Source organism: Rana temporaria, chromosome 8, assembly GCF_905171775.1.
Source record: "Rana temporaria chromosome 8, aRanTem1.1, whole genome shotgun sequence".
NCBI classification, from domain to species: domain Eukaryota; kingdom Metazoa; phylum Chordata; class Amphibia; order Anura; family Ranidae; genus Rana; species Rana temporaria.
This window is the reverse complement of record NC_053496.1, coordinates 165608887-165634204: the sequence shown is the minus strand read 5'-3', so window position 1 is coordinate 165634204 and position 25318 is coordinate 165608887. Positions and strand designations below refer to the sequence as shown.

The 25318-nt window shown below is 43.5% G+C and overlaps 1 long non-coding RNA gene across 4 annotated transcripts in view; it reads left to right on the top strand.

The window, feature by feature from the left end:
* Window positions 1–25318, top strand: part of LOC120909959 — a 275381-nt gene that overhangs the window by 120209 nt on the left and 129854 nt on the right. The window contains exons 1-4 of one of the 4 annotated variants that reach the window (XR_005741386.1): window positions 18591–18746; window positions 19100–19158; window positions 20443–20525; window positions 23748–23968. This is a non-coding gene — a long non-coding RNA (uncharacterized LOC120909959). Of the gene's footprint in view, window positions 1–18590; window positions 18747–19099; window positions 19159–20442; window positions 20526–23747; window positions 23969–25318 lie in introns of those variants that run through there. The other 3 variants (XR_005741385.1, XR_005741384.1, XR_005741387.1) reach the window with 3 other exon arrangements.

Sequence of the window (25318 nt, the reverse complement as noted above, 5' to 3'; positions counted from 1 at the left end):
CAATCACAGCGCCCCTTCTGACATCATGTGATGTCATGTGACATCAGAGGGGAGTGGGGTCACCTGTTAACATCACTGGGTGGCCCGGCCTCAGCTATATAACAGCTGTCATCGCAAAAAGGCTGCAGTCGGCGGGATGCCGCCCATTGAGGCAGAGTTTTTCATTTTTTTCTCTGGACCATCAGACGCCATGATTGAAGATGGACATCGCGGGACACTTTTTTTTTAATAAAGGACCTGTCCAAAACTGGCTCCTGACATTTTTACTTTTTTGACCCTTTTTAGGTGTTCAATGTAAAATGAGCACTTTTGAATTATCATGTTAACGGTGTTCACGTGTTCGAACACATTTTTTGCCTGTTCGCATGTCCTGCTGCGAATCGAACCAGGGGGGTGTTCGGCTCATCCCTAATCCTGCCATTTCAGGGCCTTCAAAACTGTTATAGCCGGTAGTCAGGAAGTGCAATGAGGAAATAACGCCCTTTAAAAGCCTGAAGGTGCTTATTGAATTTCGAGGTTCTGTCCACATCTAGACTGCCAAAAATGTGTTATCAACGTACTCAGGAGAAGTAGCCAAATTTTTTTGGGGACAGTCTCCTGAAAGCTGGGTCTATCCCCAGAAATTAAGAATGTCCAGTCTTTTTATTTTAAGTGAAATGACTGAACACTTAAACAGGAATAAATAATTCTACAAAATGAATCCCTGATATATAAAAAAAATAAAAATTTGGGTTGGAATTTCACTTAAATCCATTTTAGATTAAAACTTTCTAAATAGCAGATCAGGAGATAACAAAACTGCTGACTGGGTGCTGATATTTGTCTCGGCTGGAGGATAGAAAGTAAATATCATTTAGTAAATACCGTACATGTGGGATCAGGTATGTGTTCCTAAGAAATATGTGACTTCTACCTCAAACTTTAACCCCTTTGTGACAGAGGGCAAAACAAATCTTAATGTCCGAAGACAATTTTGCAGCTTTGACATGTGTTAGTAAAACTGTACATATCGTCGTAACTACTTTGTGTATCCATGTGGATTAAACCACGCTTTTTTTTTTACAGGACTAATGGGTATTTATTTTGGTGATAAAAGGTAATGGATATCCCCTGATTTTTTTTTATTATCAGAGAAAAACTGCCACAAAATAGTAAAAAAAAAAAAGATTTAGCTATATATTTCTTGCTATTACAGTAGCTTACAACAAATCCACAAGATTTGGCAAACAGATATTGTTCCATAGCATTTACCAGTAATACCTGTTTTTTCCCTCTAAGTGAGCTGGTATATATCGGTATAGGTAGCCATACTCTTCAGACACTTTTTTTAAATAATTATACGCTATACTTTGGACAGCCTGGGCAGGGTTTTAGGGTCTCCATACCCGCTTAGGACTCAGACATCATGTGCACACTGGACTGGATACCCAACAACAACATCTGGCTTGCAATCAGACTCAGACCTACAAGAAAAACAGAAATAGAAGGCATGCACACCTAGTGCATTACCAAAGATAATTTAACCACTTAAGGACCGCCGCATGTACATATACATCAGCAGAATGGCACCTACAGGCACATCCACGTACCTGTATGTGCTTGCCTTCCTACGGGTCGGGGGTCCGGTACATGAGACGGTCCTTTAGCCTGTGGGAGCGATCCGGGATGAGGGGGCGGCCATTGGTTTCTGGCCACCCCCTCGCGATCGCTACCAGCAAATCACCTATTTATTGTTTATTTCACTATACCAAGAAGAATTCAGGATATTAGCACTCACGCATAGAATTGCGATACTTTTGTCAGTCAGTTCACTGATCATTTTTTGATGCCATTTTGTTTGTGCTGTTCCCAACCACAGACAGACCACCCTGCACTTCCTTTACACCTTTCCCATCCCCCACTTACAGCGCAGCACTATCTTTTTTTAGCAAATCACCTGCTGCCTCTGCCTGTGTAATGTAAACACAGGCAGAGGAAGTGATGTCATCTCTCCTCGTGGCGGTCTTTTCGTCCGGTGAGAGGAGAGAAGACATCACAAGTGAGTTGCACCTAGCAGTACACTAACACCAGGTACACATAGGCCCACTTAACCCCACCAATCACCACCAGATCACCCCTGATCACCCCCCCAGCCCCCAGTCACAGTGTCACTGATTGCAGTGATCATTTATTTACTGATCACTGCATTTTTGTGACAGTAAAAAGTGACAGGGCAGTTAGTCTTAGGCCCCTTTAGGTCCAGGGTAGCCCCCTACCCCCCTAATAAAGGTTTAACCCCCTTTATCGCCCCCCAGTTAACCCTTTTACCCCCTATCGCCAGTGTCACTACGCGATAGTTTTTCTGATCGCTGTATTAGTGTCGCTGGTGACGCCAGGTAGCCAGTTATTTTTTGAGGTTCGCTGCCAGGTTTTTATAGCGTTAGGTATCCCCAATACATTTTCTAAATAAAGTTTTTTACCCCTGATTGCCCCTAGAGTTAACCTTTTCACCAGTGATCACCCTATAACTGTCACTGGTGACGCTGGTTAGCCAGTTAGTTATTTAGGTTCGCCGCCATGTTTTTATATAGCGTCAGGTACCCCTATATATTACCTAATAAAGGTTTTTACCCCCTGATTGCCCCCTAGTTAACCCTTTCACCAGTGATCACTGTATAAGTGTTACGGGTGACGCTGGTTAGTTAGTTTGCTGTTTATAGCATCAGGGCACCCGCCTTATATAACCCAATAAAGGTTTAACCCCCTGATCGCCTGGCGGTTGATATCAATTCCATTTTAGCGTCAGTCAGGGTCTGTGCCGCCCCAGGCAGCGTCAGGTTAGTGCCAGTAATGCTTACACCCACGCGCAAAGCATACACCCCCCTTAGTGGTATAGTATCTGAACAGATCAATATCTGATCTGATCAGATCTATACTAGCGTACCCAGCACTTTAGGGTTCCCAAAAACGCATTGTTAGCGGAATCAGCCCAGATACCTGCTAGCACCTGCGTTTTGGCCCTTCACCCAGTCCAGCCCACCCAAGTGCAGTATCAATCGATCACTGTCACTTACAAAACACAACACACATAACTGCAGGGTTCGCAGAGACAGGCCTGATCCCTGCAATCGCTAACAGTTTTTTTTAGAAGCGTTTTCTACATTTGCTAACAGGTCAGATGCTTTTTTACCTGTGAATCATTACTAGTGAACCACTAAATTTAGAGCCCAAAATGGCAAAGCGAATGTACACTAGTGAAGAGGCCTACACATTTCTGAGCCAGACAGATAGTGAAGAGGAGGTCACACATCTGTCAGATTCTGGCTCAGAATACAAACCTGTAGAAGACAGCGGCTCCATGTCAGATAGCTCTGACGACGAAGTTGTGGTCCCTGCCAAGGCCAGGCATACCCGACCCCATTCTGATGTTGTTGAGGAGCAAAAACCGCAGGACCCTTGCATGGAGCAGAGAGCCAGTACTAGCGCTGCTATTCCCTCTGGTGAACTGGCAAGCACCAGCGGCCTCGTACACCCTGGTCATTCGTCCAGCACTGCAGTATCACGTGGTGACGTGGCAAATCCCATAAGTGCAGTTCAAGCTGGCGAGGTGGCAAGCACAAGTAGTGTCCCACTGCCACCAAGAAGAAGAAGACAAAGACAGGCCCATTGTGCCCATAGTGCCCTTCCTGCAGAATTTGACTATCCTGATTGGGTCCCCACCACTTCTGCAGAACCTGTACTTCCCCCATTCACTGGCCAACCCGGTATTCAGGTGGAAACAGCTGATTTTACGTCACTTGATTTTTTTTCGTTGTTTTTCACGGAAGATCTCTATAGATCTATTGTGGACCAGAGTAATTTATATGCTGGTAATTACATCGCCGCTAATCCCCAGTCCGTCCTTGCCAGAGAATGGAAACCACCTTTGCCTTAACATGGGCATACATCAATTTCCGAAGTTGCGAACTTATTGGTCCACAAGTCCACATGACCATATGCCTGTGTTCTCTGCTTCCATTGAAAGGAAACTATACGAGGCGATCCTGTGGTTCTTGCATTTCAATGACAATGAACTTTGTCGTCCAAGTGGAGACCCTGAATACGACCGTCTCTACAAAATTCGGCCCCTCATAAACCACTTCAACAAAGGTTTTGCAGCCTTGTATACTCCCCATCAAGTTGTCTGCGTTAATGATTCCCTAATTAAATTTTCTGCCTGCTTGTCTTTCAAGCAGTACCTTCCCAGCAAGCGTGCCAGATACGGGGTCAAGCTCTATAAGCTCTGTGACAGAGCAACAGGCTATACATGGAGCTTTATGGTTTATGAGGGCAAAGATAGTCAGGTAGAGCCGGAGGACTGCCCAGATTACATAGGGAGCGCTGGCAAGATTGTGTGGGACTTGGTGTCACCCTTATTCGGAAAGGGGTACCACTTATACGTGGACAATTATTACACCAGCGTGCCACTTTTTAGTCACTTGTTTGATCATCAGATTGGAGCATGTGGCACCGTGCGACCTAATCGCCGGGGCTTTCCCCAGCGGCTTGTAGATTCCTGTCTTAGGCTGAGGGAGAGAGCCTGCTCAAGGTGTAATAATTTGCTCGCCGTGAAGTGGCGGGACAATAAGAATGTTTTCGTTCTTACCACCCTTCACGCAGACACGACAGTACAAATTCGTACGGGGGCTGGTGTTGTGGAGAAACCCCTCTGTGTCCACCAATATAACAAAAATATGGGAGGGGTGGACCTCAAGGACCAGTTGATAGCGCCGTATCATATTGCCTGTAAGGCGAGACGCTGGTACAAACAAGTGTCTCTATATTTATTTCAATTGGCTTTGCTGAACGCTCATGTCATATACAGAGCTTCAGGACGGACTGGATCCTTCTTTCAATTCCAGGATGAGATCATCTTAGAACTCCTGTATCCAGGTGGTTCTTTTTTTTTAACTTGGGAAAACCAACTTTATTAATACAAAGCACATATTACATGTCAATCAAGCACATCAGTCAATAAAAGTACAGTTGCATATGGTAAAATGCATAGAGTTTTTTGTTCACCTAGAAACCGCTAGATATACATTCACTTGGTCATAAGGACACTTTAGCATTTTGATATAGGACACCCTCCAGGTGAGGCAGAATCAGACACATGTTCTCCATCCTCCATCCACCTGTCCCATATTTTGGAATATTTTTGTGTGGATCCCCTGTGTGTGTATATCAGCTTTTTAAATGACAAAGTATCATTAACAGCCTTTTCCCACAGCTGTAGAGAGGGGGGCAAATCCTGCATCCATCTCCGGGCGATCAACTTTCGTGCTAAAAATAGTGTTTCAAGAAGGAAAATTGTATGATATTTATCAACCTCTACGTCAGGCAGTAATCCCAGAATACACAACTTAGGGTCAAGTACCACAGGGGAGCCCATATTATCATGCAAGCGAACCACCTGTGTCCAGTACATCTGAATATTTGGGCAGCTCCAAATGAGATGGTAAAACATACCAAGAGTGGACTGACACAAGCGACAGGTCGGATTGGATATGTGTTGGAACTTGGCCAATCTCAACGGTGTTAGGTTGGCTCTGTTCACATTGTAAGTTTGCGTCAGTCTATCTGACAGCTTAGGAGATGCAGTCTTGGTTCCCTCAAGTATTTCATCCCAGTCTGCGTCTTCTATTGGGCCTACGTCCTGTTCCCAAGCCATCTTGGCCTTCTGAGAGACGGCCACTGTGCCTCTGCGCCTGATGGTGTAGTACAGGTGCAAAATAAGCTTGGAGGGATCCGTCCCCAGAACAATACCCAGCACCGCCGGGGGTTCCCTCTCTACAGCCAGAGACGGTAGCTGGGCTCTGAGTGCATGACAGAGCTGCAGGTATTTAAAAGCTAAGTGCTGCGGGAGCGAAAACTCCTCTCTAAGTGCCTGAAACTGTTTGAATCCAGGGTTCGATAGGACTTGATGTAGGTATATTATGTCGTATCTAGCCCATACCACCGAGTCGGGAATCTCCGTGAGTTCTGGCATATGGCTGTTAAGCCACAGTGGGGTATGAGAATAACATTTCCCAACATTTCGTTTTTTAAGGGATATTTCCCATATTCGTTGATGCAATAACATTTCCGAGTTGTGCCTTAATGCTTGCTTATTTGGTTGTTTCCCACAGAGGATAGCTTGTAGGGGTGTGTGTGTTGGGTGCCCGGGTTTATCTAAAACTAAAGACCTATACCGTTGAAGTTCCGAGGTATTGAAGTGATATAGATGAGAGAGCTGTGAGGCCAGGTAGTAGTCATATAGGTCTGGTAGGGATGCGCCGCCCATATCCGTTGGGTTCTTTAAAATGTGCCAAGCTAGTTTGTGTCTGCCAGTCCCCCAAACAAATTAATTCAGAATAGCTCCCATTTGCTTAAATATTTTTAAGGGTATGTATAAAGGGGCATGCCACACCATATACAGAAGTTTGGGCAATATAATCATATTTATAATATTTATGCACCCCATCACCCCCAACGGTAATCTAGCCCACGTCTGCGTCTTGAGTTTGATCATGTCAAACAGCGGTACCACATTCAGGGGTGTATAATCTGTCAGATTCCTGGTAACCTCAACTCCCAGGTATTTAATCCTGGATACTCTGAAGAGTGGCATCGGAGGGGTCACCAGTGGGGGGGGGACAAATATCTATGTGGAGAATTTGGGACTTGTCCCAATTAATGCGCAATCCCGAATAGCCACCCATCTGCTCGATAATTCGTAACGCTGCTTGCAGTGATGGTCCCTGATCTGCTAGGTATAGGACAGTGTCATCTGTGTATAGGCCTATCTTATCAACTAAATGACCTCTACGCAAACCCTGAATATCAGGGTGTGCTCTGATGGCGATGGCCAGCGGCTAGGGCATACAGCAACGGGGATAGGGGGCATCCCTGACGAGTACCCCTCTCCAGAGGAAACCGCCCCGACAACCAACCATTAACAAAGATCCTTGCCTTGGGAGTCTGATACAGGAGTTGCACCCATTTGATAAATTGCGATCCAAAGCCATAATTGCGTAGACATTCCCAGACATAGGGCCATTCCACTGAATCAAAGGCCTTGGCCGTGTCAAGCGCCACCACCACCATGGTTCCTGAGTTATCATGCCGTGCCTGGATATTCATGTACAGTCATCTAATGTTCATAGCAGTGTTCTTCCCCGGCATGAACCCTGTTTGGTCCGTGTGAATTAGTGATAATATGGCAGCATTTAATCGAGGTGCTAATATTTTGGCTAGGATCTTAATATCTACCTGAAGTAGAGATATAGGCCGATAAGATTCAGGGTAGCAGGGGGTCCTTCACAGGTTTAGGGAGTACTATAATTTGGGCTTCCTGCATAGACTCAGGTAGTATGTTCATATTAAAGATAGATTGATACAGGGCCCTTAGCTTGGGAACAAGTATATCGTAGTAGGTAGTATAAAATTCCAAAGGGAGTCCATCCAGTCCCGGTGCCTTGGATTTGGCCAACTGAGCAATCGCCTCAGCAACATCATGTGCCGTAATAGTCGCCTCTAGTAGTTTGACCTGCTCACGGTTAAGCCAAGGAAACTGAATGGTGGCCAAATATGACTGCAGTTCCCTATGCGAATAGGTGCCCTGGGACTTATAAAGGGTACTATAAAATTGTTGAAATTTAGCTGCCACTTGGTTCGGATCGGTAATACTATGTCCTTCAGGGTCACTAAATGAAACCACCACCGGAGGCCTATCACCCAAATGAGCCAGATAGGCCAGCAGTCTCCCCGCTCTCTCCCCCTGCTCAAATACTCTCTGCCTGCTGAAGAAAACCTGCTGTTTAGCTTTCTCTGTGAGCATCTGCGTTACCAACCGGGACTGGAGTTTGACTCAAAGAAGAGGAGCAGTTCCCCTGCAATAGAGTCATGGTCTGTGAGGACTGACAACCAATGGGGATTAAGTCTCCACAGTCGCTCTGGAGAGGCAGCTCGAAGAGACACCGTAAGCCAGCATGGGAAGTGATCTGAGAGGATCCTGGGAGTAAACCCCGAACCCGTAACCTTAGGCAACAGGGCCTGGAGACGAGGATAAAATCTATCCTGGACATGGTATTGCAACTCGCTGAGTGACAAGTGTACGCTCTGGTCGTGGGGTTATTATGTCTCCAGACATCAATAAGGGCAAACTCCGTCAAGTAAGGTATAGTCTAGTGTGTAATGGTTCGCCTGGTCTGGGGTCAGCTTGTATTGGGCGGTCCAGTGTCAAGGTCATTGTATTATTGAAGTCCCTGAACACTTAAACAGGAATAAAAAATTCTACAAAATGAATCCCTGATATATAAAAAAATAAAGATTTGGGTTGGAATTCCACTTAAATCCATTTTAGATTAAAACTTTCTAAATAGCAGATCAGGAGATAACAAAACTGCTGACTGGGTGCTGATATTTGTCTCGGCTGGAGGATAGAAAGTAAATATAATTTAGTAAATACCGTACATGTGGGATCAGGTATGTTTTACTAAGAAATATGTGACATCTACCTCAAACTTTAACCCCTTTGTGACAGAGGGCAAAACAAATCTTAATGCCCAAAGACAATTTTTCAGCTTTGACATGTGTTAGTAAAACTGTACATATCGTCGCAACTACTTTGTGTATCCATGTGGATTAAACCGCGCTTTTTTTTACAGGACTAATTGGTATTTCTTTTAGTGATAAAAGGTAACGGATATCCCCTGATTTTTTTTATTATCAAAGAAAAACTGGCCAAAATAGTAAAAATACGCTGTACTTTGGACAGCCTAGACAGTGTTTTAGGGTCCCCATATCCGATTAAGACACGGACATCATGTGCACACTAGACTGAATATCCAGCAACAACATCTGGCTTACAATCAGACTCAGACTTAGTTACAGGCATTGGCTTGGCAATGTGAACTTTAGGGACCCATCAGGCCCAACTATCTTCCGCAAAAGATCTAGTAATGCATACCGATGGAGCCTGCATTGGCAGACAGCTCAATTTTAACACTAGCCGCAGTAGCAGGAGGAACTTCATCCTCCTCCATGTCACGCACTTGCTCCTCATCACTGTCACTCCACTTGACCATGCAAGATAACGTGTCTGGAAACCGTTCAGATAATTCGTCAGAGGGGAAGTCTGAATTGGTTATTGTGATGCATTCTTTACCCGGGAGGTAGTTGCGTTTGGCACTGGCTTTGACCGCGTTGTCTACCTTAATGGCCACAGGTATCACCTCCCCCACTGACACACTGCTTTCACCCCTTTCAGTTTACCCAACTCTGGTACCCTTTTCCTCAGCGACTCCGACATCAAAGCAAACAGGTGGACCTGACTGTGGCCTCGAGGAGCTACTGAAGCTCTGGGTCCTGGGGCAGCCGTCAAGACAGGAGGAGCAGCTTCCCGCACGACTCGGGTGATGGCAGGTGGGCTCTTGGTATCACTCCCAGCCGGGATAGCGACATTCTTGTCCCAATCTGCTTGCAGTATCCACGGAGGTTGAGCTGGTGAGACTATCTCGAGCAAGGGGTTCCCCGCAGTGTCCACAAACGATCCAAGGCGTCAGATGTGTGGCCAGACCAGAACACTTCCCACAGATCAGTCCCAAAGCCTCATAGCCTTTAGTCTTGTACAGGACAAGACTACCCTTAGGTGTATACTGCACTCCGGTGTCATTCAGAACATTTTTGGACTCGCTCAGACCAAAGCCAACACCTGGAACATACATCTTCCAATCCACCATTGCAATTCAAAAGTGCGCCAGTTCTCAATAGACATGTGCGATTCCGTTCATAATGGATTTTCGTACGAATTTGTTAGTATTCGTACATTTAGGTCAATTCGAAAATCCGAATAGCTGAAAGTACTAAAATACAAAAATTACGGAATTACGAATAAGAAAGATAATGAACAAGCGAAAATACGAACGTACGATTGGACAAACTTACTAAGATACGATACACCGAAACAGCAAAAGAACGAAAAGTACATCTTTAACGAACGATTTGCATTCCGTATTTTAAATCCTTTGTCTGTTCGTAATTTTGTGTATTTGTATTTTCATTCGTATGTTCATATTTTCATTTGTGTGTTTTGTAAATCCGTTTCTTTGTCTGTTAGTAAATTTGTGTACTCGCATCGTTCTTTCGAATGGGCACTGGCAGTGTAGTTAGTAAATGATGTATCTTACTTAATATCTTAGCCAATCAGCTTATCTCTTTTGTGCTGAGTCACATTGGACAGTGTAAAGCTTCGTACACACGATCAGACTTCAAACAAACATTTCCGTGGATTTTTTTCGAAGGGAGTTGGCCGGACTTTTGTTGCTGAAAAGTTTGTCCGTTTGCAGAGCGAACTTTTATCCGATGAAAATCGAAAAAGTTTATCCGATGGAGCATACACACGGTCAAATTTTTTGGAAAACTTGCTCATTTTGACGTTTGTTGGCAAAAAGTCAGATCGTGTGTACGGGGCTTAAAAGGGTTGTAAAGGTAAAAAAAAAAAATTCCCTAAATATCTTCCTTTACCTTAGTGCAGTCCTCCTTCACTTACCTCATCCTTCGATTTTGCTTTTAAATGTCCTTCTGAGAAATCCTCACTTCCTGTTCTTCTGTCTGTAACTCCGCACAGTAATGCAAGGCTTTCTCCCTGGTGTGGAGAAAGCCTCTTGAGGGGGGAGGTGGCGAGCAGGAGTGTCAGGACACTCTCTACTTTGCAGATAGAGAAAGGAGCTGTGTGTTAGTGGCCGTCCTGACACTCCTGCTCGCCCCCTCAAGAGGCTTTCTCCACACCAGGGAGAAAGCCTTGCATTACTCTGTGTAGTTACAGACAGAAGAACAGGAAGTGAGGATTTCTCAGAAGAAACAAGGACATTTAAAAGCAAAATCGAAGGATGAGGTAAGTGAAGGAGGACTGCACTAAGGTAAAGGAAGCTATTTAGGGAAAAAAAATTGTACCTTTATTCGAGAAAGTCTAAGACAAAGTCTATCTTAATATGGATTAGCCGCGTGTTGAAAATGAACCTAAAATACAAGATTGCGAATGACCGCGCCGCAATGTATTTACTAAAGTACAAAATTACGAATCCATTAAATGAAAATTATTATCTAACAAAATTCAGAATTTCGAATCAACGAAAATAAATAAGACAGAATTACGAATCATTCAGTATCAACGAAAATAAAACTGTTACGAATATACGAACGGGTCCGAATTTTTTTTTTTGTTGTGCACATGTCTAGTTCTTAGACCCACAACTAGGCACACTGGGCAGCACTTCCTTATCCTTCTCTGCAGAGCGGGGGCTCCTCCCCCTGCCATCGTATTGGTGCAGATACTTTCTGAAATCTTCAGTGCCCGCCCTTTTGCTTCTGCAGCCTGCCATATCAGTAAGTTACAGTCAGTAACAGGAGTCTGTTTTAACCCTAGAAGCACTGGCGGGATGTGTCAAAAGACCAGGCTGGTACTCTTCCATGAGAAATGAGACTTGTTAGGATGCATAATAACAGTCTATAAGAAAAAATAGCCTCTTCAAACATAAATAAATAATCTATTATACAATTGGTCGTACCATCATCCAGAAAATTTAGTATAAAAGGATCGGAAGATTTGTCCCCAAATCAAAAGCTCCGAAGAACAAGGGAGAAGCAGACAATTGGACTATCACGGTACAGATACATAAATAAAGTAAGGTATAAGGCACATATATAAAAAAAAAATCAGTTTTATTAAAAAAAAATCAATAAAAGACAATGACATTCATGCATAATTAAAACCATTTAGTGGCAGACCACATGGATCACAATAAGAAGAGTCCCCACATGGGGGAGATATCCCAATGTAAAATGGGTCGCGGAGGGCATCTCTACTAGTTTTGCGGTGTGAACCGCTTCATCAGGAGAATGTCTAAAACCCTTGCCAGACCAGGGACATCAAAGTGCCACGTGAGGAGGTCCCACCGCAGCGGACATGAATAGGGAGATATACCAAAGGTAAAAAGATAACCTAATAAAAAAAACACTGTGGGATCAGCACCATGTAGCAAAGCATGGGCGATGCACTGCAGTCCATGGCACACTGTGGACCCAGGGAGTCACCTACCTTGTTGATCACCCAGTATAATGTGCTGGGTGATTGCAGTGCATCACCCATGCTCTGCTACATGGTGCTGATCCCACAGTGTCCTATACTGTATTGATACACTGCAGTTAGCCCATCCATGGCACGTCCCCCCATGTCCACTGCGGTGAGACCTCCTCTCGTGGCACTTTGATGCCCCCGGTCTGGCAAGGGTTTTAGACATTCTCCTGATGAAGCGGTTCACACCGCGAAACTAGTAGAGATGCCCTCCGCGACCCATGTCAAAAACATATACAAAAATATATATAGGTGATTAGGGATGAGCCGAACACCCCCGCGTTCGGTTCGCACCAGAACCTTCCAACGGACCGAACGTTCGCACGAACATTTAGTACCCCATTGACGTCAATGGAACTCAAACGTTCGAATTCAAAAGTGCTAATTTTAAAGCCCCATATGCAAGTTATTGTCGGAAAACGTCTTTGAGAACCCGGGTCTTGCCCCAGGGAACATGTATCAATGGAAAAAAGTTTTAAAAACTGTCGTTTTTTCTGGAGCAGTGATTTTAATGATGCAGCATCATTAAAAACACTGCTCCAGAAAAAAATGACCATTTAAAAAAAAAAATTCCATTGATACATGTTCCCTGGGGCAAGACCCGGGTTCTCAAAGACGTTTTCACAGGCATACTATAGACACCCAGCAGGTACAATATTTAAAGGAATTTTTATTATTATTTTTTTTAAAGCATCATGATTCTTAAATAAAAAACAAATATAAAAAAATTCCTTTAAATATTGTACCTGCTGGGTGTCTATAGTATGCCTGTGTAGCTTTATGGTGCACACTGCAGAGGACACAGGCAATACACCACGTGATAATACTGCAGCTAGCACAATCAACTACCTGCCAGTAAATTAGGAAGAACTGATCTAGGTAAGCTATACAGTGTATAAATATATTTACAACACCTGGGATGTATATATATCCTCTACACATTGTAACTTTAACTGACTAACCTGCCTGCCTGCCTGCTCTATCTACCTAGAAAAAATGACAGTCTCTCTCTCTGACTGATCTCTAACCAGCGCCGGAACACACTACACAAGGCCGACCTGCAGGCGGCCTTTTATAGTGTGGGGCGTGTACTAAACCCCATAAGCCATAATTGACCAAAGCCACCCTGGCTTTGGCTAATTACGGCTCTCTGTACTGAAGGCACTGAGATTGGCCAAGCATGCAGGTCATAGTGCATGCTTGGCCAATCATGAGCGCGCAATGTCGCAGTGAATTATGGGCCGTGGCGCATCACTCAAATTTGGCACGAACGACCTGTTTTGTTCGTATTTCGACGAACGATCGAACGTACGATGCTCGAGTCAAACATACGTTCGACTCGAACACGAAGCTCATCCCTATAGGTGATATATGATGGTATATCTAAATCACTAATATACCAAAAATAAGGGAGGTTGATGGCCACTAGAGGGCACTATATAACACTTTCAAGCCCCTCAGTATCAGTAAAACAGTGATAATATTGATAATAAACATCAAAAAAGAATTACATTACATTTGGATCAAAAGATATTAACCAAAGTAAATAAAAATAAATATTATAGCAATAAAGTCCATAAATGTTTAACACATGTAATGCTAAACACCCGTGCTCTGTGCCAATTTTCAAATCAGTTGAAAACGTGTCCAAAGAAAAAGTGATGTATCCTCCACCAAACTATGGATTGGCTCCATACCAAATCGCCATGATCTCTTATGACAGTGCATCATGAACAGCATGTAATAGGTATAAACATTTAAGGGGAAGGAAGGGGAGAGGGATGGGGAAGAAGGCAAGTCTGATTAGTTGATTGGTGGGTATGTGTGGGATCTCTCATCGATGATGGAAGTGGAGCCGTAACCATAGCATATATCAAAATTGGCAGGTAATAAAGATCAGGGGTAAGGGAAGATGGAAATTGATCTTAGATAAGATCATTGGAAAAGAAAAGGGGTTACTGTAGGCTGCACTTGAATGATCCTGATCCCAAAAATTGTAAACTCAAGAGGTAATATCAAAGAGTTTATTCTGATAATAATTTAATCAGTTGGATCACATTAAATATCACGTCACAATTAAAAGGGCATGGTGTTGGGTACATCAAACCATGGGCACACATAACATACAGGACATACAGTAGACAAACATTAACACACGACGCTGTCCGGACTCTGTCGGGGTCAGTCATTGGTTTTAGTCACTATGATCAGTTATGGTAGGTGGTGGAGTATATGATGTTCAATGCTAGATTGACATAGGACTGCCAAATGTGGCCCTAATAATATACTGACCAATGACTGATCCCTAAGGGATAGAGGAAGGAGGGGGAGTTGTGAGAGGGAAACGGGGGGGCATGTAATAGGTAGTCACTCCCAGTCTCGCAGTTCAAACAGATACGATCCTTAGCATTGGGTCTCATCCACAAGTGATTAAACTTCACCAGCATCAATGCCCACCATGTAAAAAACAATAACAGCTCCACATAGTGCATTAAATGATTAAAAGAAAAAAAAAAAGTTGTATTGCACTTACAAGCATGCAGTAAAAAAATGCCTCGGGAGCTCTTGGGTGACGACAGCGCACTCCTGTGCCCCTGGAAGAAGTAATATTTTACGAAACGGACATTGATGGGCATTGATGCTGGTGAAGTTTAATCACTTGTGGATGAGACCCAATGTTAAGGATCGTATCTGTTTGAACTGCGAGACTGGGAGAGACTACCTATTACATGCTGTTCATGATCCCCTATCATAAGGGATCATGGCAATTTGGTAAGGAGCCAATCCATAGTTTGGTGGAGAATACATCACTTTTTCTTTGGACACGTTTTCAACTGATTTGAATTTTGGCACAGAGCACGGGTGTTTAGCATTTCACGTGTTAAACATTTATTGACTTTATTGCTATAGGCCCGGATTCAAATACATCGGCGCATATTTATGCCGCTGTAGCGTATCTCTTTTACGATACGCCGGCGCAGCGCAGAGAGGCATGTACTGCATTCACAAAGCCAGTGCTCACCAAGATGAGCCAGCGTAGCGTATTTTCGAAGGCGCAGGCCAGCGTAAGTGTAAGTGGGCGTGCCCCAATGCAAATGATGGTCTGAGCCTGGCGCACTGATTTACGTCCGGCGTATCTGAAACAGGGCATGCGCCGTGACATGAACGCATGTCCCGTACCCCTCTGCGCATGCTCACAACTACGCCCGGCGTAACCCCTAAGATACGCCGGCCCACCGCCTACGCCCAGAGCATAAATACGCCTAGACATGCGCCCGTCCAGCGCAAAAGTACATCCGTTTGCTTGATTCCCCCCTGGAGCAAAGTACTTTTGTTTGAGCCATGGCAGCTGCTAAGGAGAGGAGGAAGAGAAATTTCTCGATGGAGGAGAGGGCTATCCTGATTTCGGCAATAGCCCAATATGATGCGTACCTCCATGGTGCCCACAGTGACAGGACCAGCAAGGCACGCAAGAGGGAGATCCTGAAGAAGATCACCCTGGATGTCAATACCCTTGGGCATGAGGCCAGAACCCCCGACGATATCAATAAGAAAATTAATGACATGAGACGTCGGGTCCGGGATAAGCTGGCCAGTATGAGGTGGCACGCCAGGGGCACGGGAGGAGGACCAGCTTCTGCTCTGTGGTTGACTGATGAGGAGGAGGTCATCGCCAGCTGTCTGCAGCGCGAGCAGGTGGAGGGCATGGAGGGCTTTGACTCCAGTGACCAGGCCGTGAAGACAGGTAAGTGTGTTTTATCCCCCATTCGGTGTGTAGCATGTGAGGGGGTGGAAGGGAATATGTGACAAGTGTGTGGGTCCACCAACATGTGAATGTTTTGTGCCATCCACAGATGTGCTGGAGGGAGCTGGGCCATCTGCTGCCGGTGTCCAACCCCCCATGCCATCCCCCAAACATCCTGTGCCTCAGCCTGACCTCCTGGGAAGCCAGGTAATTTTGGTGGAGGGGAGCACCTACACCTCTCCTCTAGAGGATGTTGAGGAGGAGACGGTGGATCTGGAGGAATGCCTCTATTATGAGGAGGCTTCCACCTTCCCCGGACCCTCAGACACCTCCCCGCCCATCAGGGGAACCCCCTCCAGGGCTACCCCATCCAGGGGAACCCCCTCCAAGTCTACCCCGTCCGGACGGGCAGACGCCTCTCCATCCCCCAGGAAGGCTTTAAGGAAGACCAGGGGTGTACCCGGAGCCCTCCAAGAGGAGCTGAAGAGGGAGCAGGCCCGGCAGACACGCCATATGGGTGCTCTATCCGATGACCTGCGCCGTGTGGCAGACAGCCTGGCCTCCTCGGCCACGACCCAGGCTGAATGCACACTGGCTGTGCAGGGCACCGCAGCCAGTGTGCAGCAGTGCCTCACGCAGAAGGCTGAGCAGAGCAGCTCCATCTCTGACAGCCTGCATGATGTGAGTGCAGGCCAACACTGCTGCCATCGAGGCGGAGGGACGGCAGACCATGCGCCACCAGCGGCACAACACCACCCGCCAGCTGCGGATTCAGGCGCAGACGAACGCTGTCCTCACCCGCATTGCCCTTGCGTTGGAGGGCACGTACGTTCGTGAATCGCTGGATCTCCCTCATTTGCATATTTGAATAGAATATCAACGGTTGCGCCACATGCGTCCAGCGTAAATATGCACCCACGATACGCAGGCGTAGACAAGTTACGTTGGTCGGATGAAGCCTATTTTCAGGCGTATCTAGTTTTGTGGGCACGGCACATCTCGAGATACGTCGGCGTAAGTGCTTTGTAAATCCGGGCCATAATATTTATTTTTATTTACTTTGCTTAATATCTTTTGATCCAAATGTAATGTAATTATTTTTTGATGTTTATTATCAATATTATCACTGTTTTACTGATACTGAGGGGCTTGAGAGTGCTATATAGTGCCCTCTAGTGGCCATCAACCTCTCTTATTTTTGGTATATTAGTAATTTATATATACCATCATATTTCACCTATACATATTTGTGTATGTTTTGTGATTCAAACACTTGTTTCACATGATTTAGGGGTAGCGCGATTGAAATGTTTCTCACATTTTGTTTTGTATTTATTGTTTACATGGTAATCGCAGCTCTCGGATTGAATAGACTGTGACTACGTTGCAGTTTTTTTTCTTTCTTTTCCTTCTTTTTGTTTAGTATTTAGCGCAGTTTCTTTCCAATTTTCCATGTAATGAACTTATTCACTTCTTCTACAATTTCCTATTATAGATCTTTACTCAAGTCTTTCGCTAGACTTGCTGATCTACTGCCACTGCATCCCCTGAGCTCTTCCAATGTTCTCATTCAGTATCTTCCTCAAGTGTCACCCCCGCATCCTTGCTGGGTCCCTAGCTTGGCACTCACAGATACTCCTGTACTCAGTGTATACAGATCACCTGTACTCTGTGTATACATATCGCCTGTACTCCATGTATCCAGATCACCTGTACTCTGTGCATACAGATCACCTGTACTATATATATATATATACTGTACATGCTGGAATGATGCCTGTAGGGGCAGGCATCATTCCAGTATAACCACTGAAACTGGAGGACGTCCATAGACGTCTTCCTGGTGGGAAGTGGTTAATTGGCAATTGTGCAGTCATGCAATGCTGTACCCAAACTAAATTGATGTCATTTTTTTTCACACAAATAGAGTTTTTTTTTTGGTGGTATTTGATAACCACTGGGTTTTTCATTTTTGATTATATACAGTAAACAAAAAAGACAGAAATAATAATATGGGGTGAATTCAGCAGCAGATATCACTGGACTCTTATTTCTGCTTGCCTGATTACTCCATTTTCTCCCTCTCATGTCTGTCTTCCTCAGGGGTTCACTGGGTATCAGCTTGTCTTTTTCTTCTAACTCCCTGGTCGGACTTTGGAGTGGGTTCAAATGTGGTGGGCTAATGGCAGTAGAACAGATTGTCCCTATTGGTTGAAGCAGAGGGATGGAGGCAGCACAACTGTATAATTCCTGTGTCCCTCCTCATGCTGGGCTGGCCCAGGGTTAGTAAGTCTGAATGCTGACCTGAGCCCCGTCACTGCTGGGAACAGAAATGGAGAAACTTTTTATCAAAGGAGAGTCTCCTGAAAGCGAGGTCTGTCCTCAGAATCTGGTCTTTCTGGGACCAAGAAAACTTTATTGCAAGTCATGTACAAAGTTGGGTGTTAATGTGGAGGTCACTTCCTTTTAAGAAAAACTGACTGAACACTTAAACAGGAATAACTAACTGTCCAAAATGACCCCATAATACTGTATATAAAGCAAAGCAAAAATTTGGGCTGGAATTCCTCTTAAATTGATTTTAGATTAAAACTATCTAAATGTGAGCTCTGGAGGGAACTAAACTGCTGACTTGGTGCTGATATTTGTCCTACCTGGAGACTAGAAGGCAAATATTTTAATAAATACATGTGGTATAAGGTGTATGTTCCTAAGAAAGATGTGACTTCTAAATTAAATTTTAATTAAAACTTCTCTTTACTCAACTTATTTTTCTTTTACTATATAAGCCAACCCAGTTCTTTGTAGAGTAGACCTCCACTGAAGTCTTCCAGCCATCTACATTCTCATAACCAACTGAACCAGCTGGTAAGTATATACTGGAATGTTGTTATCTTATTTTTATTCTTAATTTAATTATTAATAAGGAAAGAAACCTTAGTATTCAGATTTCAGGTACAATTTTAATGACTTTTATTTTGATTTTAAATGATGGCAAGGTTCCTCATATAATTTTCTCCATTATGGCTTATTTTGCACAATTACATTTTTTAGGTCATTTCTTTTCCCAATTTTCTAACTACAATTCAGGAATCCATTGTTTCGCTATAATGGTTGCTAAATGGGTATGATCAACCAAAAGTTTAAAACATATTTTTTTAAGGAAGAATGATTACCTATCATGTCTGTATGACTTTACATATATATATATTAATTCATAGATGAGGGCCTATTAGAAAGAAGAGTCCAATGGATTCATATCATAGGGAACACAAGCCCTGTAAGTAATAAAAGAGAATATTTGAAATAAATGCACTTTTAAAGAGGTGGTTCCCATGGATATATTAAAGTATGTCACATGCATCAATCATTTTTCTAAAGATATAAAAAGTTTATTATTTTGTACATATAATATTTTATATCCAAAAGAGAAAACTGGGCAACTGTAGGCATATATATATATATATATATATATATATATATATATATATATATAAAAACACATATACGTTTTAAGAACTTTTCAGACAAAGTATCACACGTGTTACACAGGGTCTGTCAACATGTTTCGCGGTATACTATGCCGCTTCTTCAGGGCTTTATTATCTGTGTGTGAATCAAAACATCTAGAGTGTTAGATGTGTTTGAGCTAGGGGGAGAAACCATAATCAAACACTTCACCTTGCTGATGTAGTGCATAGTCAGGACCCAATCATCACATATATTATCTGAGTGGAAAAGTGACAGCACAGAGAATATTTGAACACTAAGTTGGCTCAAGACAAACTCCAAAATGTGTAGAAGCCACCAAACAAAGACAAAGTTACCTGATGTAGATAACATTCAATCCAATGTCATCAAATCCGTTATGCAAGAGAGGTCAGTGCAAATGCCAGAGAAGCCAGGGATCTCTGAAGGGGATGTCTGGGTCTCCCAAGAGCCCATTACTCCAGCCTCTAGACTTTTTTTTATACCAAAGTTCTTAGTGATTTATTATGATGTAGATGTACACATGTGGACTCTTGTAGGCTCTCTGGGCTGTATTTAGCTTAATTTGTTAATTTAGACAGCACTGAGTCAAATAGCTTTTTAATAGAAACATGCCATATACTTGTTAAATCATATTACTTTAATCCCCATTTAATGTTCCTGTGTATTCAATATATTCTCTGTCTTGTGAATAATTCAGTAAGAAAGTATTTTTGAAAAGCACAAATGTCTCTTGTTTCCTTGGTTAGCTTGGGTTTTGGGCTCTAAAGTTCCTTCCCAGCTCGTAGTGGGGTCCTGTAATAAGTACCTGTTGGTAGGCTGATTAGTGGCTCTTTGGTTAAATACATTTTTGGTACTTCTTAAACTACCTTTTAAGGATGCGAAATGTTTAAAGATAAAAGGTACCTATTTACTTATATCAAAATCAAAATAGTAATAAAATAAAACAAAATATAAAACCTAAAGTAACATAAAGGTATAGTAGAAACAAAAAAATCTTTGTGTAGGTCAGTTTTTTTTAGCATGTTTTCAATTTTGTCTTCTTTTTCTTTCAATTAATCCAAATGATCCACAGAGCCCAAAGATGTTCACCTTGAAGAAATCCCTGTTGCTCCTTTTCTTCCTTGGGACCATAAACTTATCTCTCTGTGAGGAAGAGTAAGTATGCATAAGACTTTTTTTAAATAAAAGTATAGACTTTAAAAGTTGAAAAGTGATTCTAAAGTCTAAGTATGTATTCAGGGCTATTAGAAATCACAGGCCCCCTTTGAACCCGATAGGGGTAGGCTGGTACTGGTTACCAAATACTGTATTGTTATAAGAACAATCTTATGAACCAAGGTAACTCGGTTGGTTACTAAGGATTAATGTGACAATTTTAATCTGTACTGATAAAGCGGGAGTTCACCCGAAATTTTTTTTTTTTAACATTAGATTGATGCTCATTTTGTCAAGGGGAATCGGGTATTTTTTTTAAAATCGAAGCAGTACTTACCGTTTTAGAGAGCGATCTTCTCCGCCGCTTCCGGGTATGGTCTTCGGGACTGGGCGTTCCTATTTGATTGACAGGCTTCCGACAGGCTTCCGACGGTCGCATACATCGCGTCACGAGTAGCCGAAAGAAGCCGAACGTCGGTGCGGCTCTATACGGCGCCTGAGCACCGACGTTCGGCTACTTTCGGAAAATTGTGACGCGATGTATGCGACCGTCGGAAGCCTGTTAATCAAATAGGAACGCCCAGTCCCTCAGCCCATACCCGGAAGCGTCGGAGAAGATCGCTCTCTAAAATGGTAAGTACTGCTTCGATTTAAAAAAAAACACCCGATTCCCCTTCACAAAATGAGCATCAATCTAATGTTAAAAATTAAGTTTTCGGGTGAACCTCCACTTTAAGTAAATACTTTCTTTTTTTTTTCTTTTTTTTTAAATGTATTTTTTGTGCGTGTACTCGAGAGAGGAGCCAGACTGCAGGAGTTGGGAGTAGGCAGGCCTCCCCCAGAGGCAATCTGCCACCTTTCTCCATCCCCCGGGTGGCAATGGCGGGTGTGTGAGGGGGTCCTCCCACACAGCCCGCCCTACCTGCTCCGCTTTGAAGCCCAATGGGGCAGAGGGACTCCCTATAAGGGAGTGAGAGGATCTAGCCCGCTCAACCAGCCCCGTTAGTCCTTTGCCTCTCTTTTTAGAGACCGCGTGGTCAAAGTGCGTGCATGTTAACCCAATTTCGAGTGCGTGTAAGTGTGGTGGTTTTTGTGGGAGGTGGGTGGGCGTACTAAGGCGTAAAACCGCAGAGGTGATCAAATACCACCAAAAGAAAGCTCTATTTGTAGGAAAAGAAGGACATAAATGTTGTTTGGGTACAGCATCCCACATCCGCACAATTGTCAGTTAAAGTAACGCAGTGCCGTATCGCAATAAATGGCTTGGTCATTAAGGGGGTAAATATTTCTGGGGCTGAAGTGGTTAAATCCCACTGGAACATAACATATGGCCCAGGGATATGACAAATATGTGTCCATTGTATCAGTCAGTCTGGCTTCTATGTTTTTCCTGCAGCATGACTAAGTTGACTCTGAATTTCGTTTCAACCAATAAAGAGTAGACAATTTCCAGGCTTTATCAGTCGCTTAGCTGCCATAAAACAAGCAAGTAATTGGAATTGGATTCTGGAAAGGCCTGGAGGCTTAAGGCAGAGCCGATCCTGGGGGTTACAGGCGCCTGGGTGCAGAGATATTTCTGGCGCCCCCACATGGGTGTGGTCATTTTACTAACTCCTCCCCTTTACAAATGTTTTTATGGCAACCACACAAGCACAGAAATGCTCCACCACAAAGTCTTTATTACCCGGGGATCCTTACATGATCTCCTAACAATAAACAAAATACAGGAAGAGAAGCAGAGTTCTTTATTGGGACCTGGAGGGGGGGCCTCTCTGATGGACACAGAGAGGGCTTCTGTTAGAGAGTCTGTTAGAAAGACCCCCAGACATACTACAGATATGATACAGGAGATGGTCAGAGACTGCAGATATGATATAGGAGATGATCAGAGACTGCAGACATGATACAGGATATGGTCAGAGACTGAAGACATGATACAGGAGATGGTCAGAGACTGCAGACATAGTACAGGAGATGGTCAGAGATTTCAGACATGGTATAGGAGATGGTCAGAGATTGCAGACATGGTATAGGAGATGGTCAGGGACTGCAGACATAGTACAGGAGATGGTCAGAGACTGCAGACAATAGTACAGAAGATGGTCTATTAGACCCCTTTCACACTGAATGGGTTTTTCAGACGCTTTAGCGTTAAAAATAGCACCTGAAAAAAGCCTCATCTGCAATCCCAGTGCTTTTACACTGGAGCGGTGCGCTTGTGGGATGTCCAAAAATGTCCTGCAAGTAGCTTCTTTGAGGCACTTTTGTGTGTGTATACACATCCCTGCCCCCACCTCTGCAGGCGCCTGGGTGCAAAGCACCCTGCACACCCTGCCTAGGATCGGCCCTGGCTTAAGGTTTAAAGCAGTATTAAACCCAAAATCAAAAATGTATTATATTTCAGGTTACAAATTATTGAATGTTGTGGCTGCATTAGTTTTATTTTCTAGGCTTTCTTTGTTTTATTTTCACCTGGTGATCTGGCCAGTATGTCTGTTGTTTTCAGTCAGAGGGCTAAGACAACAATCTAACACTGACGGGGGTGCTTACAATGATCCGCTTTTATTTATGTAAAACCTTTATCTCCAAAGGAAAGAAACAGTTGCTGTAACTGCTTTTACTTCAACTTATTTTCATTGAATCTAAATCTGCTAGTACCCTCCCCCCAGACTGACAATACTGCTGTCCAAAAGTTTCTCTGTTGCTCCTTCATCCAGAGTGTAGGCTCCTTATTACAGGAGGTGTGTTATTGGTCAGATCGCAAGGGGAAAACAGGTGTGAATAAAGCTTAAAAAGAAAAAACAAATGCAGCCACCACAACTAATAATTGGTAAGCTGCAATATATTCCATCTTTTGCCAGACCCTGGAAGAAGGTTTTGATTTTTAGAAGGTTGGTTTGATTTCCTAATGATTAGTGGGGTTATATCGATGATTGTTTTTTACCGTAACAATGAGAAAATTTGGAGCTTTAGCTGTGTCCACTTACTGATGGGAAAGCTCCGTACCGTAGAATGAAACACATCAGAATGTTCCAGCTGGTTATTCAATAAGAGATTCAAGTTTGTGGCATCCCGCTGTGCCGTATTCCTTTACCATGTTACTGTGGTCATAGAATAGTGGTCAACGTGGCCTAAAAATACACATTTGTGGTCCCAGTGATATACAGACTTTGTGTAATAATCAATGTTGTTTTATTTACTGATAACTGTGTCTTCTCCCAGGAGAGATGCCGATGAAGAAGAGAGAAGAGATGATCCCGAAAAAAGGCATGTTAAAGTGGAAAAACGATTTATTACACTTTTGCTTCGCAAATTTATTTGTTCAATAACCAAAAAATGTTAAACTTTGGAAACCTGAATTGGAAATCATCTGATGTGGAATATCATTTAGCTAAATGCACATCAGATGTCTTATAAAAAAATAAACATGTTGCATATGCTGAGTTTTCTTCTTTTTTATTGATTGATGAACCCACCTTAGTTGGGGGAAATAATGTCCTTAGCGCACTTTTCAGGGAACGTAATCATTTATGGACATTCAGTTGGGTTCAGCAGCCCCACTGATCCAGATAGCTCCTCCACTCTATCCAATCAAGATAAAAGCATAAAGAATGGATCAGTCCACACCTACTCTTTATACTTTCATTTCCTTTCTACCAATATTTATAAATAATTTTCCATCCAGCAATCCACCATCCGTAATGCTCACTTTATATCATTGAAGCAATACCAATATTGCTATTCCCATATAAGATTAGCTGTATAGGAGTAAACGGTTTCTCTATGTTCAGAGTGCTATCATCCACCAGTGGCGGCCCCCCCACCCCCAGGCAGCAAACATTTTTTTTTCAAACATTTCCCTTTAAGAAACGTTTTTTTTTTTTAAAAAGTCCTTATGTGCACTGTGTCCCGGCGCCGGGCCCAGTGCTGTATGGGTAGCGCCACGTCTGTGCAATCACAAAATTGCAGACGAGGCGCTACATTGGAGGCTAAAATATGCCTTTGTGGCGCAGACCGTCCCGCCACTGCAGTGTTTCCGTGTGATGGCTTGTGTTATGGCCGGGCGGGTGCAGTAAATGCACTCAGTGTGTAGAACAAGTTCCCCTCCTCACAGACCAAGCAGGAAGTGACCTCATATCTGCAGCTTAATAGAACGCGCCTGAGAGGATCAGCAACAGGTAGACTTCCCATCCCATGCTATTATTTTTTTTTTTATATCTATATTTCTTGGCTAAAAGCGCCCCCCCCCCCCCCCCGGTTATTAGATGTAATGTGTTTCCCCCAGTTTATTAACATTTCTGTTAATAAAAAAAGGTAGAAGCCATGAGGCATGGCTTGAATGAATGAATGAATGAAAACTTATATAGCGCAACACATGCGAACTTAATCGCCTCTGGGCGCTTGTTGTTCCTGTCTCCTTTGGTATCAAAAGAGATGAGTCTTGATCTTTCTCCTGAACGTCAAGTGGTTCTCCTCCAACCGAATGCTGGTTGGTAAAGCGTTCCATAGTCTGGGACCTTGGACCGCGAATCTCCTTTCTCCTTTGGACTTGTAGTTGGCTTTCGGTATCTGGAGGAGATTTTGATCTTCTACCCTTTTTTATTAACAGAAAATGCTAATAAACTGGGGGGAACACACATTTCATCTAATAACCAGGGGGGGACGCTTTTAACCAAGAAATATACATATAAAAAATATAATGATGACCATCTTTTTTTTTATTTTTTATATGTATAGTGCTTGGTGAAAAGCGTCCCCCCCCCCTGGTTATTAGATGAAATGTGTCCCCCCGG